Genomic DNA, 17,724 nt, shown 5'->3' with positions numbered 1-17,724 from the left:
TACAGAAATATCATCAAGCATATTGTGGCAAAAAAAAAGGTTAACAATAATACCTGTGTGGGGTTTTTTCCACAAAGGGGGTTTTTCCACAAAGGTTTTTCAAAAAAGTTATTTCACAATGATATTCCTATAACAGGTAAATAGTGTAGTGGTTAGGAGTATGGACTTCTAATCTGGCGAGCTGGGTTTGATTCCCTACTTCCCCACATGCAGCCAGCTGGGTGACCTTGGGCTCGCCACAGCACTGATAAAGCTGTTATGACCGAGCAGTATTATCAGGGCTCTCTTGGCCTCACCTACCTCACAGGGTGTCTGTTCTGGGGAGAAGAAAGGGAAGGCAAAAGTAAGCCGTTTTGAGACTTCTTAGGGTAGAGAAAAGTGACATATAAGAACCAACTCTTCTTCTTCTTAATAAAATGAAACAAATAATTATATAGTGTATAATAGTGTAACAGACAGACAGACAGAGGAAGGAAGGAAGGAAGGAAGGAAGGAAGGAACGAACGAACGAACGAACGAACGAACAAGCAAGCAAGCAAGCAAACAAACAAACAAAATGAAGAGGCCAACCTGGATCCCAAGGGCTGGCGGGCAGTCTTTACTCCTTTTCCTGCCCCCAGATTCTTTAGGCCCCGCCTCCAAACCTCAAGGAGCATTCCTAACCCAGGAGTCACCAACCTCCAGATGTGGGCTGGAAATCTGGAATTGGAGGTCATCTGCTGACTATAGAGATCAGCTCCAAAAAGAAAAATGGCTTTTTTGGAGGGGGAACTCTGTAATGACAACTTATCTTCAGGTTTCTGGATATGAAAGACCTGCTTGAGTGGGAACTCTGTGGCACAACCTGAGAGGTTGTGGGATGCCAATCTCCAGTTGGGGCCCAAAGATTTGCTGGAATTGATGTTATTTCCAGGAAACAATCAGCCCCCCTGGAGAAAAGGGCTTTTTGAGAGGGGAAACTCTCCAGTTTTGGATCCCATGGAGGTGCAATAATGACAGTCTCCAGGTGGAAAACAAGGAGTAATGCTGTATAGTAGTGATTGCTAATAACAATAAACATCAAATAATTCATAAACTTGTCAAAGTTTCTTCCTAAATATTTAAATGATAGTGAAATTAACTTGAAGAACTGAATACCTTTCATTCAGTATGTTCTTCAGTGCAGTATTAAAGTAAATAAAAACAGTTATATGTTACAAACAAATATGAAAAGATTGGTTGGCAAATAAGTTACAGTGGGTTTCTCAATTACTGCCTCTATGACCGTTTATGCAGTGGAGGTTTCATGCCAGGCTGCAGGCTGGAGTTCTAGTCATGGCAGGTTGCCCCATCTCTTCCTGCACCCACATGGGGGAGCATTTGGCGCGGTGCACCTCATCCGCCCTCGATTTGTGCTGTTGCACAAGATCTGGGGCAGTGAAGTTCCCAGTGCATAAACTGTCTATGTCAAGTTTCTCAACTGCTTTACCATTGAAAAACCACTGAAACATTCGTCAGGCTTCAAGAAACCCCAGAAGAGGGATCTCCAGGTCCCAGCTGGAGTCTGTCATCTCTACCACTGTCCAGGGATGCCAGCCTTCAGGTGGCACTTGGGGATCCTTTGGAATGAAAGCTCCTCTCCAGACTGCAAAGATCAATTCCACTGAAAGAAAGAGCTGCTTGGGACAGGGACAGGGGCTGTGTAGCATTCCCCTCCATATATACACAGAGAGAGATAAAAAGAGAGAGAGAGAGAGAGAACACACAAGACAAAAGCATTCCACCCTTCTGAAATTGCAAACCTTGTTAACCATACAATCACCTCTCCATGTAGTATCTCCCTCCTTCATAGAATCATAGAATCGGAAGGGGCCATACAGGCCATCTAGTCCAACCCCCTGCTCTACGCAGGATCAGCCCAAAGCATCCAAGAAAAGTGTGTATCCAAACTTTGCTTAAAGACTGCCAGTGAGGGGGTGTTCACCACCTCCTTAGGCAGCCTATTCCACTGCTGAACTACTCTGTGAAATTTTTTTTCTGATATCTAGCCTATATCGTTGTACTTGCAGTTTAAACCCATTACTGCGTGTCCTCTCCTGTGCAGCCAATGGGAACAGCATCCTGCCCTTCAATTGCTCTAAGAAGCCATTAGCCATAAAGTCCAAATTTATAGGAAAAGAATCCCATAACAGTCGATGAGCAAGTCAAAAAAGACTTACACCATCCTCCTGCAATAGCTTCTTCTGCCTGTGTTCTAGGTACTTCTCTTTGAGGCAATGGCAATTTGTACAGCTTGGTGTAGGGCTTAAGAGCAGCAGCTTCTAATGTGGTAAGATGGACTTGATTCCCCGCTCCTCCATGCTGGGTGACCTTGAGCCAGTCACAGTCCTGTTAGAAGCTGTTCTCACAGAGCAGTTTCTCTCAGCTCTCTCAGCCTTACCTATCTGACAAGGTATCTGTTGCAGTGCAAGGAAGAGAATATAAGGCACTCTGAGACTCCTTTGGGCCATGAAAAGCAAAGTATAAAAACCAACACTACTTCAACTGGGAAGGTGCTATTGGGAAGTTGCTCCTGGGAAACAGTGCCCCCCCTCCACCTGTCCCCATGGCCTCATGGTGCTTCTGTGCCTCATTTACAGTTTCCCCATCTTCCATGCCATTGGTTTCAAATTTACTTTGTTGTGATGGAAAGATTGCAGCAAGACCAAGCTGGTATCCATATTGAAAGGGAAAGTCTATATATTCCCAGTCCCACCCACACCAGCATTATTTACTCTGCTGCAATTTCTCGTGATGGCTGTCCCCAAAGCATTCCTCCCTTCTCAGATTGCGAATTGCAAACTTCACATGACTTACACATGAGTAAACATTCCCAGGACAGAGGTTTTTTCTGGCCACCCTGGGTTCCAGAGGGCCAGCAGGGGGTTGTTTCTTGGAATCTTGCATACCCCCAGCTCCTCCCCATGTCCCCTGAGTTGAAAGAGGCCAGGAGGCCAGGGTAATTTACTGGCAGCAGGGCATGCTCTGAGTCCAGCGGCAGTTTCACCCAGCAAATATCTGAAACCAGCAGGAAGTTGAAGGTGGAGAGCAGACTCCTTATTAAGCACTTCCTGTCTGAGGACTTCCTGCTGATTGGGGCTATACTACCAAGGCTGGCCATTCCTGGCTGAAGGCCATGACTTGCTTATGAGTAAACATTCTCAGGGCAGAAGCTTTTCCTGGCTGTCCTTGGTCACAGAGGCCTCCTGCAGCCTTCCATCTCCAGAAGGTATATAGAGGCTATCCCACCTCTTCCCCCACCCCATATCCTCTAAGTTGAATGAGGCCAGGAGGCCAGGGCAACTTACTGGCAGTAGGGCATGCTCTGAGGCCAGCTCCTCTTCCACCCATCAAATTTCTGAAAGCAGAAGGAAATTGGAGGTGGAGAGCTGATCCCTTATTAAGCCTTTCCTGGCCGAGGGCTGCCTACTCATTGGGGCTAAACTACCAGGACCTAATTAATAATCAACCATTAAGGTCCTATCAGGCATTAATTAAAGGGACCTTTTCCTATTGATTATGCTGACTCACTATTTTCCAAAATAATCTTATTATTACATATAATTTCAAAACATTATAAATCCATCATACTGTTTAATCTCATTGGCCTTAAAGTATTTAAAGAACCATTTGACTTCCCATTGTAATAAAAGTTTAGCAATATTAGATCTGCCCAAGCCACATTCTTGCAAATGTTCAATTCCCGTAAATCTCAGTTGATACCAGGAATGTTGGGCTTCTACATAGGACTACTTGAGAGGAGCTTCCATGACAATATGTTTTAATCTTGATGTGTGTTCAAGGGAAGTGTGGACATTTCAGTATACATTTTTGGACATGGACACTTGATTAAATGTTGTTAGTTGTGAAGTCGTGTCTGACCCATCGCAACTCCACGGACAATGATCCTCCAGGCCTTCCTGTCCTCTACCATTCCCCGGAGTCCATTTAAGTTTGCACCTACTGCTTCAGTGACTCCAGCCAGCCACCTCATTCTCTGTCGTCCCCTTCTTCTTTTGCCCTCGATCGCTCCCACCATTAGGCTCTTCTCCAGGGAGTCCTTCCTTCTCATGAGGTGGCCAAAGTATTTGAGTTTCATCTTCAGGATCTGGCCTTCTAAGGAGCAGTCAGGGCTGATTTCCTCTAGGACTGACCGGTTTGTTCACCTTGCAGTCCAAGGGACTCGCAAGAGTCTTCTCCAGCACCAGAGTTCAAAAGCCTCAATTCTTTGACGCTCAGCCTTCCTTATGGTCCAACTTTCGCAGCCATACATTGCAACTGGGAATACCATAGCCTTGACTAGACACACTTTTGTTGGCAGGGTGATGTCTCTGCTTTTTAGGATGCTGTCTAGATTTGCCATAGCTTTCCTCCCCAGGAGCACCCAATGGACAAGTTCAAAAGTTTGATTAAATAAATTGCCTAAATTGTGTTACAGTTTATGAAGGGATTTATTACAATATTGCACTCACTAAAAAGTTGTGCTACTATGGTCTCTCATATCAATTGTTTTTGTCTATTGGTTATGACAAGGCTTGTTAAGACACGAGTTATAGAAGTAGAGAGGCAACATGATCTCAACAATATTCAGGACCCACTTTTTAGGAAAGATCTCCTAAACAGGAACACCCAGATGCAATATCTAAGAAAAGTGGTAAATCCTGAGCACAGGAGATCCTTTACCCTCCTTCGTCACAATGCCCTACCCTCTGCTTACTTGAGTGGGAAATTTGATGGACTCCCTCTCAAGGATCAGCTCCGTATCTGCAATGAGGGTCAAGAACACATCTTATTTGAGTGCAAGCTGTATAATCATATTAGCACAGGTGCATTAGTACCAATGCTTATAGAATGCCCTCATGACCTGAGAAAGCATCGCCTGCAAATATTGCTAACTAGCAAAGTAGCAAAATTTGCGTGGCTAGCTTTAAGAATTAGGAAAGATTGTGTCACTTGTGTATAGCTATAATAGGTCTACAGCAGTGGTCCCCAACCTTTTATCACCGGGGACCACTCAACGCTTGACAATTTTACTGAGGCCCGGTGGGGGAGGGGTAGTTTACTGCTCTACTCTCAACCACTGCCCTAACGCTCTCTGATCACTATGGTAATGTTTAAGCATCCCTTCAAAATAAGATACAGACACGCCACAACAATGAACATAAGGAACATTTTATTTTCATGGAAATTTTAACTCATGACAATGACAAATCAACGGGAACCCTGAGCTTGTTTCTCTGCAACGAGATAGTCCCATCTGGGAGTGATGGGAGACGATGAAACCCAAAGTGTGTTGTAAAGGGCCGGGGGGGGATGAAGTAAAGGGCCGGGGGGGGGGGAAGGCGTCCTTCGCGGCCCACCTCCAATTAGTCGACAGACCACATGTGGTCGCGGCCCACAGGTTGGGGATCGCTAGTCTACAGAACCTCTTATGTTTTTTGGTTAGTAGATATTATCGCACATCTCTTAATCTTGTCTTTTGTTTTATATTTTAACAGCTTTACTAGTTTTATTGCTTTTATGGCTCAATTTTTCCCTGTAAAATAGTCAACGGCAGTTAATGCTTCTAAATGTTGGCTTTTATGGTGGAGAAGTTTTAAGTTTTATTGTTGATGCATTTTTAACCTTTTAATGTATTACCCTCCCTTTTAGAAACTGCTATTGTATATTGGTATCAGGAAGATACGCACCTCATGCTGCTAAACATGAGGATTTCTGGCTTGGAGCCCTTGCTCCTTTTATAAATGGCATATGGTGAACAGAAGTGCCAGGGATGATCTGGAGCAGAGCAGAGAGATGGTGGCAGAAACCTCTTAGGCCTCATATAAGAGCATAGCCAGGTGCATGAAATCTCATTAAACAGTATTTTCCTGTGTGAAAATTTTTTGAAATGTCTGAGGGAGCTTTTTGTATGGCACTACCAGTCCTACAAACCCAGGGAGGGTTTTTGCAAAATTAGTTGGAAACACAGACCATGGTAGTTCATTTTCATTAATGTTATTAACTCAATTGAGATTTTTATCTGTCAGAAATGAATTTCAATTTTATAAATATTTTTCCTGTGTCAGGATAGAGCAGCTAACATTTCATATTAGACAGTGCTTGTGATCAGCCCACAAAATAGAAGGGTTCATGTTGTCTGTCAAATGTGGTGTGCTTTCCTCTGTTTGAATGTCTTGATTTGATATGGCAAATAGTGTAAAATTATATTTAAAATGGGAGAATTTACTCCTGAGCCATGTTTGCAGACAGCTTTGAGCTGATTGTTCCTGATTTCATAAGCAAATACGAGAACATCAGATTGCACACAGGCTGAGCTCACATCAGCTGTTGCGGTGGGGGTGGAGGGAAGCCTGGCTCGGCAGGTGGGATTCCATGCCTGGTATGTTTGAACCAAATCTTAGGGGAGCAAAAAAGCCATCAGTGACTGTAGGTGAAATAAAACTGTTGAGCACAAGCCACTGTGCAACTTCATCTTATGATGAAGGACTGCTTATCTTTTAAAGCCTAAAGTTGCCCATGGCAGCTGCCTTTGAGTTAATTTTCTCTATTTCAGCCTGACATGCTAGGTACTGTAATAATACCTAGAATGGAGATAGCAGTTCAGGATAGTTTAAGGACTAGTCCTTACAACCTGAGGGCTCACCGAACTGAGTGTATCCCATCATTATAGCTGGGTGTCCTTGCAAATTCTAGGCAGGCAGCAAAAAGTGGGGTGGAAGAGATTTATTAGGTTTTCCACCGATGCTTTGCAGCATAGACAGATATAGCATGATGGTAGACATTATGGATGCACACCCAGATGTTAATAAAAATCTCAACTGTGTCCCCTCTTTTCTTTAACTTACTTCATATTTCTCATCTAAATGCTAATGACAGCCTCAGAAATCTATGAAACATCCATTGTTAACTTCTTGTGGCTTTATAGGCTACTTCTCTCAGAGGCAAACTGGATGTTACATTTCCCCAGGGCTCACTCATGTGTAGCAGCCTTCACATGAATGCCCATGGAGAAAGCCAGACATGTGCTTGTGTGATTACATCTTCATTAGCCCCATGCAGAATGACCATGGGTCTGCAGTTAATTTAGCCATTTATAAAAAGAGCAAGGGCTCCACATGCTATACCATGGTTCCCTGCTAGTTGAAGCATGCTCTGTACATTTCTGCTGTCTCACTCATGACCCCTAGGAGACATTTATCTTCTGCTTGGGGGAAGAAAAAAAAACTTCCATGGGATAGCTGTGGGGGTTTGCAGAAGAATGAAATCTTATACCCTGAAACTCTTCTTGGTGAAAAAGAAATAGACTCCTTTTTCCAATGACAAATGCAGCTTGATTCCTGTTGTTTTCATACAGTTACTGTGATGTCTAGTGTGTCTGTAGTGATTGACAAAGAACATTAGGGTATACAGCAGGAAGAAGGCATACCTTATTACAAAAAAATTGTACACTGCAGAACTGTACACACACACATACACACACTAATTAAGGATCTTTGATGACTTCATTGTTCATATCATTTGTGGGGAGGGGAACCAACAAGCAGCATTTAAAGCAATGATTTAAAGAAAGGAAAGATTAAAAAAAAACCAACAATAAACTCCACTGCTTGCACCCCTTTCCGATTTGCACTGAGAAAAGCATGGGGACAATTAAGACTGATTGATAATAGAGAGCCTCCATGGGCACTCTCTACTACAGTCTCTGCTGCCTTGGCCCAACAAGGAGGTACAGGGACACACTCTTTGAGGAACTCGGGTAACATCAAACACAGGAAATACAGGAAGGAGAATCAATGATACATGTAAGGCACAGCTAGAGTCACTAAAGCAGAACACAGGGAGAACATCACATCAACTTTGGCCCACAGTGACATGAGGTATCAGCAAGAGAAGAAGGTCTACAGCAACATTAGGGAGAACACTGGAAGCCACAATGAGTGCAAGAGAGGAAGTCACCAGAAAATATAAATAGCAAGTGCTTTAATCAACTAGAGCAGCTTACATATGTTCCCACTGAGTTGTCTCATTGGCATCTTGATACACAGACTAGTCACACTGAATCAATCTTTACACAGTATCATGGGAGGGTTTTCTGAATTTAGGTAAATACTAGGAGTGCTCCCTTTGCCCATGCTGAATACTTTGACAATGAGCTATAGTTTGTGTATCCTCAGCAGAAGGCAAAAGGTTAGCCAGTGATATTTCTGTCTTGACATAGATCTTTGCCTCTCAGTGCCATATTATGCCTCAGTTTCCTTGCTCATGTTTTGCACACACACACACTTTAAAATGATCCAGCTTCATTTCTCCATTTCATTATAGTGGTTTATGCCTATGGATGGCAAGAGTTACCTTTCCATTGCCCCATAGAACTTGCAGTGAAGAAAATTGATTTTTCTGAATAGGGTGTTTTTAGTTATGTATTTCAATTTTTAAATTGTCTTTATTTTTAAACCACATAGGAGAACTGTCACAGACAGATTAAATTATAGATGAAAAGACTACTGATAATCTGAGGGGAAATGATTTTTTATATTTTAATGTATATATAATAGAAATGTTTTTTATAAAAAGAAGTGTGTATGTATAAATTAGCATTATGACAATGCCTTGAAATGCCCACTAGCTCAGATAAATATAACCTTAAAAATTATGCATGAAAGGTAATTTTTGAAAGATTTTAAGAACTATTTTTTAAAATGTCTTGGGGGGCAAACCAATGCTATTCCGAACTTCTTTTAACTCTTCTGAAATAGTGCCACTGAACAAGAGTACTTTAGTGCAGACTTTTTGATTTTAAAAAATAAAATAAAATAAACCCTTTCATTTTCTTAGAAAGGAATAATATTCTTGTTTGATCCACCTGCTAAGAGGTAAAGTCAGCCTAAATGTCCATTCTACCTCCCAAACAAGAAAATGATCTTCAATTTGGCAGTCTTTTTCAACCTTTTGACCATGGAGGTACCACTGAAATATTTTTCAGGTTTCAAGGCACCAGGAAGTGAGGTCAGTTGACCATGCCTCCCTGTCACACACCCCTAAAAGTGACAAGTCACTGGAAGTGAGAACACCCAGACCCATTCCGTACAAGGATCAATGTGGCAAATTGCTTTCGGAAAGAAAAAACGGAATTTAAAATGGTGGAATTTGGCGTAATGCTTACCTGCCTTTGTAGTGGAATCCAGTTGCGTTTCAATCGTTTCCCACAGGTTTCCAGTCTCGGCAAAAATTGCTAGAAAGGAAGCGATTTTTTTCGTGCTTTGTCCTTCCCCTGGCCGTCAATCAAACGAGCAGCCAATGGGCAGTTGTTACCATGCTCCGGAAAAGCCCCTTTCTCTTTAAGAACAGGTTTTTAAAAAAAGAAAAACACACGTTGCAACGAATATGCCTTGATTCCTTGCTTCCTCCTAACATAGAGACTCATCTAGCTGGCAGCTGGCGTGTGAGCTGCCGATTCATTGTTGCCACACTCCCCCAAGTCAACCCCCCCCCATGAACGGGCGCGATTTTCGGCCAAAAATAAAGGGAACTTGCAAACGGGGCTGTGTTGTGCTTGGTGACTTGAGGGGAGCTTTAAAGCAGCTCTGTGGAGGGACTGCAGCCAGAGAAGCCTTGCTGGGTGAATGAAGGCTCGCCGGCTCGTTGCTCTCCGCTCGCTCTGAGAAAAAAAAATGGCGATCGCTTTGCCAGAAGTTCAGAGAAGAGAGCCAGGGGGAGGGACTTTGTTGAAACCACAACAATGGTAATGCACAGAACTTTTTTGAAACTGTTGCAGATTGTTTGCAAGAGTGTAGCGTTTTCCATAGGGTGAATCCACTTTTTGGGATTTCCCTGGAAGCGCTACAATGAAACGCTTTTAGCGGGACTGTTTCAGGAGTGTCGCAGATTGTGTACGACGTCGTGCATAACTGCATATTAGTAGCAATTACAATTTGCAACCCTTTTGCTACATTAAACTTGTGCGGAATGGACCCCAGACATTCACCAAGGTCGAGAGCAGCACAGGGAGCTCATGGTCACTTCCTTGAGCTAGATCCAGCCTGTGGTGGCCAAGAGCCTGTGTCTGGGGAAGGCCCCTTGCCCATCCACCCCAAGTTTAAAAGAACCAAAAAGAACTCCCAAAATACCCACCCACCTAACCCACTGATCCACCCATCCAACCCCTTGGAAGACTTACCTCATTCAACTGCAGCTTCATCTGCCACTAAGAATACAGGAACAAGCGAGGGCCAGCTCAACTAGTAAAGGTTTAAATGGCTGTTCCCCTCCCCTAGAGAATGAGCTGCAGACATGTGTCACCTAAAGTTACACATCATCATGGCTTCTCTGCAGTCCCACATGGGTACTGTGTAATCACAGGCTGATCACAGAAAGAGAATTGCAAGCTTTTACTATAGAGATCATATCTTCCAAGAGTGCTAGACCCTCCTCCCCCAACAGGTGGAGATTTTCCTGCCTAAAAATCACATGACATGGGAGGGGCTAGCATTCTTCCCTCAGTCCTTTTTCTGCTGCCTCGGACAGGACTTCACAGTGAGCTGCTCTGTGATTCTGAGGGGGGTTTTTTGTTTTTTTTAAAGGAAAGACAAACTTTGGATTCAAAGAAGACAATCTCTTTTCATTGTGCTTTTTAAAAAAATGTACAACTTGTGGGGGAAAGGTGGCTCAGAATGATAGCCATGCTAATTGCCTACTTTGTCTGGGGGTGAGCCACAATACCTTAACATGCCCTGACTGTAAACAGTGAACTCCGAAAGCGAGAGAGGGGAGGGAGGCTCATTCAAAAGAGGATCTATATGAAAAATCTTTTCAATCCCCTGTTGATGTGGAGACATCTCTCCCCCCCCCTCCAAACACTCTCACTCACCTCCCCTTCCTGGTAAAGACTACTCTGAGTACAGTTGAGACTTCTGTACCAGGAGCAGCTTCTGAGTCATGCCTGAGAAAGAAAAAGTCTGAAAAATATGGCCCTAACCATGATTCTTTGGAGCTTAGTGCCCACTTTCACCATCAATCTCCATCCACAGACAGACCATTCACTTTGGCAATGACAGCCCTCCCCCCCAAATATCAATCTCGAGATCATATTTGACATCAAGGCTTGGTACTAATGCAATTTACCATGGCTCCTTCCTTAGGAGGGGTCCCCATCTATTATTCTACAGTCTTCTGATGACTCCAATCCCTATGATGTCATCAAACCACCAACAGCATCTTTGAGATGATCTTGCTTCCAGTCACCTTCCACCTAGCCTTGGCATCTCTCGGCATCATGGATGCAATACTGTATGATGCCACAAGCAAATTGGTCGGTGTGAAACCCACCCTGGTCTACTACCACAGATCAACAAGCAAGTTGCTACAGAGTCTACCAGGCTATGCAACAAAGCTATAAAAATCTGGGCCCCAGACACAAACATGGGGGCCATCTTGGCTGTAGTGCATATAGCAGGTTCTACCAATACTCTCATAGACATCTCAGGGACATCTCCAGGCCCCATGAATGGGATATACAATGGCATTACCTTTACCCTATATTCCAATTATGGGGGTTGAACCAGGTAGACCTTTTTGTTGCAAATCTAAATTCCAAATGCAATCAATTGTGCTCTAGAGCAGGATCCCACCCACAGTTGTTCCTGCAGAACAGGAACAATACAAATAACTTTGATTAACAGTAATGAATGAAGTGAAACAACAAGCAACATGGCACAGTAGAAACATTAAATTAACCCATACTGGTAGCCCAGTGGGTTGGGTGGAATTATGGTGAGTGCCATAGGAAGGGGCTCAGGAGAAGGGCCCTTGGGAAGTGATGGCATGGGTTGACCTCAACCAAATGCCTGGGGGAGGAGCTCCCTTTTGTAGGCCCTGCGGAACTGTTCAAGTTCTGCCAGGGCCCTGATCTCCTCTGGGAGCGTGTTCCACCAAATGGGGGCCAGGACAGAGAAGGGTCTGGCCCTGGTTGAGGCTGAGCTTCCCTGGGGCCATGGATCACCAGGAAGTTGGAAGTGCTAGAGTGTAAGGCTTTTGGGGGGGTCTAAGCAGAGAGCACCCTGGTGGCCAGGGAAGATGTGGTTTTCCATACTTTGGAATCTAGCCTGAGGCCAGTTCATTCCCCTTCCCAGAAATCCAGACCTCCTACACCTGGGGCATCACTGGCACCCCAATCTATACCAGTTACACCTCATGGCCTAGAAAACAGAACCTTAATGGATGGGGTTTCTCAGGTCATATTATCCTCTTAAAAACCCAGTCTCCACTCCTATAACTATAAATGGCTGCATTATATGATGTGGGCCTCTGAACATGGGATCAACCCAATCTCGTGCCCAGTCTATGATATTCTTTACTATCGCCTGGAACTAAAGGATAGAGGTTTACAAAATTTGTCTATGAAGGTCTATTTAGTTGCTATATCTTCTAAACACTTATCATTGGATGGTGTCTGTTTTTGCATCCCCTGAATCGAAGCTGTTTCTGAAAGGACTGATTAACCTATACCCTCCTGTTTTATCCCCTGTTCACCAAGGTCCTTGTCACTAGTTTTGTCTACTTTGATTCATAAACCTTTTGAATCCGTGGCACAGTGTGACATCTCTTATTTTGTCATTCAGAAAAGCATTTTTGGAAGTTATAACTTCTGCCCGTAGAGTGAGGGAACTGTCTGCTTTGTTCTCTGTACCTTCCTTCCTCCAATTATATACAAAGTTGTCCTGAAGATGAGTCAAGCATTCTTGCCAAAGGTCATTTCAGTATTTCACCTTAATCAAGGCATAACATTGCCATCTTTTTTCCTAACCCTGCTTCAAATGCTGATAAACAATTGTACTGCCTCAATGTGCATTCGTCACTATTATTTTACTTACACAGAGTACACAGTTTTAGGTAAGATGACAACCTTTTTATTTGTTTCTGGGGTCATAAGAAAGGGAAGCATGCTTTGGCTTAGACGCTGGCACACTGGATTGTGTCAACCATTAAATACACATACAAAATCTATCCAAAATCTCAGCCCATTCCACAAGGCCCCAAGCATCTTCTACTGCTTTTATGGCTGGTGTGCCCCTAAAGGACATTTGTTTGGCAGCAACCCCATCCATCTTGGTCTGACATTACTCAATCAACATCAACACTGCATAGGAGGCACCTGTGGGAACAGCTGTACTACAATCAATGCTGCACTGAGTAAGCCTCCTCCAGATGTTCTTTATGCTTGTTATTCTCCCATCTGGGACTGCACAGAAGCCATGACAATGGAATCAGGGTTGAACTGCTGTTCATCAAGTGGTCTTCTGTGTAATCACACATCCCTCCCTCCTACCCCATTTTGGGTTTATTGCCCTGTCTTTGCTATTCTGTTATACCTGTGGATGTTGAGCAGCAGTGGATGACTGAGGGAAGAGTGCTAGCCCCTCCTGTGTCATGCAATTTTTAGGTGAGAAAATCTCCCCCTGTTGGGAGTGGTCTAGCACTCTTGGGAAATATGATCTCTATAGTAAAACCTTGCAATTCTCCCTCCAAGACTGAACATTACCCATGCATGCCTGCACAGAAGACCACTCAATGAACAGCAGTTATAGATAAGTACAACCCTGTTTTATACATGTCATCTTGCCAAGGTTGAAATTAAACTTAACATGGGTGTGGTGTGTACTTACGTCTACACTAATATCAGACAAGGGTGTAAAGTCAAATTGTCCCTAGAGTCCCAAGGCCAAATTGAGTGTCAAACATCAGAGTGTAATTCCTCCAACTTGTTTTTAAAAGGTCTCCAAGCTTTTTTGAAAGAAAGAAAGAAAGAAAGAAAGAAAGAAAGAAAGAAAGAAAGAAAGAAAGAAAGAAAGAAAGAAAGAAAGAAAGAAAATTCACATTTATACTCCGCAAAAAGTGAGAAAATAGTCTGGGAAAGATTTGTATGGGAAAAATAACCAAAAGGATAAGTAGGACTACTCTCACTATTCTACTAATTCTCATCACCCCTTGTGAATTGGGAGACATTGGCACATGACATCTAGTTTGGCCCCAGTCGAAGTAATGGCTTGTCAGTATGTACTCGAAAATACCTTTCTGCAATTGCATGTTTACTGTGGGAATGACCCTCTGGAGTTGTCCCATCAATTAAATTTGAAGTCCAGGAATTGGTACTTGCCTATCAAGTCAATCTCTCTTCAGAAAATTCTGTCGCTGAGAGAAACAAAATAATTTTCGGGAAGAGGAAAGCAGTGCTTCATCACAATTTTCTCTGACAAAGGTTATCTTTTGTTCATGGCTAAATTGGAATGAGCTGTGTGCATGTGTGTGTGTGTGTGTTGTCATAACAAATCTAGCAAAAATGCACAATGTACCAGTTGAAGTATGTGGAAGGGCAAACATTGGTTCATGGCCCTGTCTCTCTGTGGAGTTATTCTAAACAGGATATCAATGTCACCAAAGGAACGAGTCATCACCCCCCCCCCCCTTATTTTTTTCCTTTTTGCTCTTTCTTTCCTTTGTTATTCCTCAGTCAGTTTAAGTTTCTTTGCACAGGAGGACAGATCCCTTGCTTTTAAAAGTTTAATCTACCTTTGTAACACAACCTAAAAAGAAGGGAAATTAAACTGCTGCTTGTTCTAGAAGAAAGAGCCTACTTTATTTATCACTCAGTCCTACTTTACCTCCAGTGACCTAATTACAGCCCACACCAGGAGAAAGATCAGGAATAGTGGAAGGAGTGCTTCTGCCACCTAGTGGCCATAATTGGATAACAACTGAATGTCACATTCTCAAAGCTTTGTATTTTAATATGTCTAGCACACAAATGTAGGTGACCTTCCCTAGTGTGCTTCTGTGAAGGCTGAGGATATCTGCATTTTACAATTCTTTGCCCTTTCATGGGTTCAGCATAAATACTTTACCCACTGATATTTTTTAAGTGAGAGTGAAATCTATTCCTCAAGGAGGTAACTGAGCATGTAAAGTATATCACCACTGTGCTGTTGCATTTTAAATGAGCTACATCACTTCAAAAAAAAGATTGCAGAGCACATTGGTAATGTTAGGACAGGTCTGAACACAAAATGTAATGCATATATTTTAAGGCAACACTTTTGAAGGACGCCTTAAAGAGCTGATGATCTCTCTTCCTGAGGGTTTTATTTTTAATTTAAGGTTTTAAATACAAAATGAACTGTACTATCACATCCTTATATATTTGCATGCGTTCTCCAGGTGTAAAGTCAAAATAGATGTAAAGTCAAAGCCTCCAAAGCATATCATTCTTGTGAAATGCTGCCCTGAACACAGTCATATAGGTTCTGGTAACACTCTGACTGAATTAATATTATGGGGTTTAGAACATTCAGACACTCCAACCGGTCCAAAAAAGAACCAGTAGAAACCTTCTGTAAGGAACGTAATAGAAGACTTGTTTTCTAGTAGTTCTGAATTTGATTCTGAGCTCTCTTGAAGATTAGGTGTGTGGCAACCTAAGAGAGGGTCTTCTCGGCTGATGCCAAACTCCTGGAACTTTCTCCCTATGGAAATTTGTCTGTCCCCCTCTGTTACCAAAGCAGTGAATGAAGACTTTTGGTTTGGTATTCCCTTGGTGAACTCTTCCTTCCTAACCAGTGTTTCAATTGTTGTTTTTATGCTTTTGTATGTATGTGATTTAGCTCTGTTTTAGCCCTGTGAAGGGAGGTTGTGGGCCTGTGGACATCACGCCGCCCCATGCTCTCAACGCCTCTAGTTGGAATGGGGAAGTAGGTTGGGAGATCATGTTATGGGTTTTAAGTCTTTTAATGGGGGTGTTTTAATGGGGTTTTAAGACAATGTTACCCGCCATAAGCCCATTGGGGAGTGGCGGGATACAAATCGAAGGAAGAAATAAATAAATAAATACATACATACATACATACAAAAATAAATACATACATAGTTTTAATGTTGTGTTTATGGAGGGTTAAATCATTTTAAATGTGATTTTATTATATGTACTTTAATTAGTTAGCTGCCTTGGTGACCCTTGTAGGAACATAGAGATGAGGTATATATTTTGTAAATAAATAAATATATAAATAAGATTCTGGTATTGCACTTTAAAAATGCAAAATGCGTTGGTTAGGACAGGAATATGGGAGGGAATCTCTCCATTCACACAAGCCTGTCATTTGAGACATTTATTAGTGTCCTATTTCATGTCCCCTTCCAGTTGCTGGTGGTGTCCATAGGGGAGTACTGATCCAGCTGTGGTCTAGTAGGGTTCAAAGGTTAAGCAGGAAAATATAGGTACAAGGGGTGTGCATTCAACTCAATTTAGCTGGAATGTACCAGAAAATGCCTTTTTGATATATTTTGGTATTTTCCAAGCTGAATAGAGATTAGAGAATCTGTTTGACATACTGCTATAACTGACCCAAGCAAAAGCTCCCTCCACCCACAGCTGATTCTCTCAGGTCTGTGTGCAGCCAGGAGAGGTCTCTCCCCCTCATCCAGAGGCAGCTTCTGATTACCTTAGGTTTAAAAAACTGGTCATCAGAAGCCAGGTCTGCAAGGGGCAGGGTGATACTTCCCAATCTCTTGCAGAACCTGCTGGCAGCTTCTGTTGGTAGGGGTTTAAAGTGCCCATCAGCAGACAATCTCCCAGTCAGGTCTGCAAGGGGCTTTTAAATTATTTTTTCTTCTAATGATTATTGGAACCTGGGGGGGGGTGATGTTTCAGTAATACTTATTATTTTTTTCCAGATCCAATAGATCTGAACTGGGAAAAAACACTGGTGTTTTTTGCACACACCTAGTAGTTATCATCCAGGCACACACATAAAATATAGAGACAACTGTGAAGAACAAAGCAACAGAGCAATGAAGAATGTATGCAGAAACACATTTTAGTAGGGCACTTTGGAGTGTTGCCTCCATCCTAAATTAGGAGCAAAATGAGGGTTTAAATAACATTGCAGTTCAGTGTGTGGTTCTGTCCACACCACCTAGGAGAGAGCTCTTGGTAGATTTAAAAGGCTTGCACCCAGTGGCAAAGACAAATATTTCTATAGGACCATGCTTAATCCCACATTTTAGACTTTTACTCAGCTCTGGAGAAGGTCATGCTGATAAAGCCATAGGTCCTGGTTAAATTTCCTTGGAACTAAGGAAGAAAACCAGCAACTTTCTTTGAATCTTGCAACAATGGTGTTCCTGCCTTTGGGGACTCCCTCTTGTCTACAACAGGGGTTGCTGGAGAGTAACTGTTCACTCTTCCCTCTGGATCTACCGAATTATTTCAGCTTCACAGTCTTTCAACGCCTTCTCTATTGGTACATAAATACTCCTGGTCCATGATGTTCATAGTTCATCAAAATTAACTTCTGTATATCTGTAGGCTGGAGATTTTCTTTGTTTATGAGAAAAAGAGATAGCATAGTGCAGTGGTTAAGAGCAGCAAATTCTAATCTGAAGAAGTGGATTTGATTCCTCACTCCTCCACATAAAGCCTTCTGGGTGACCTTGGGGCAGTCACAGTTCTCTCAGAACTATCTCAGCCCCACCTACCTCACAAGGTGTCTGTTGTAGGGAAAGGAAGGGTAAGCAGTTGTAAGCCCCTTTGAAACTTCTTAAGGTAATGAAAAGTATGACATAAAACCAACTCTTCCAGTTTTAGCCTGCAGGGTGGAATTGTTTTCCCCTGGAGGTTTGTCATGCCCTCTCCCTTCTAGTCTTCCAGAAAAC

Source organism: Paroedura picta, chromosome 1 (assembly GCF_049243985.1).
Source record: "Paroedura picta isolate Pp20150507F chromosome 1, Ppicta_v3.0, whole genome shotgun sequence".
Lineage (NCBI taxonomy): Eukaryota > Metazoa > Chordata > Lepidosauria > Squamata > Gekkonidae > Paroedura > Paroedura picta.
Note: the sequence above shows the minus strand (reverse complement) of the source record.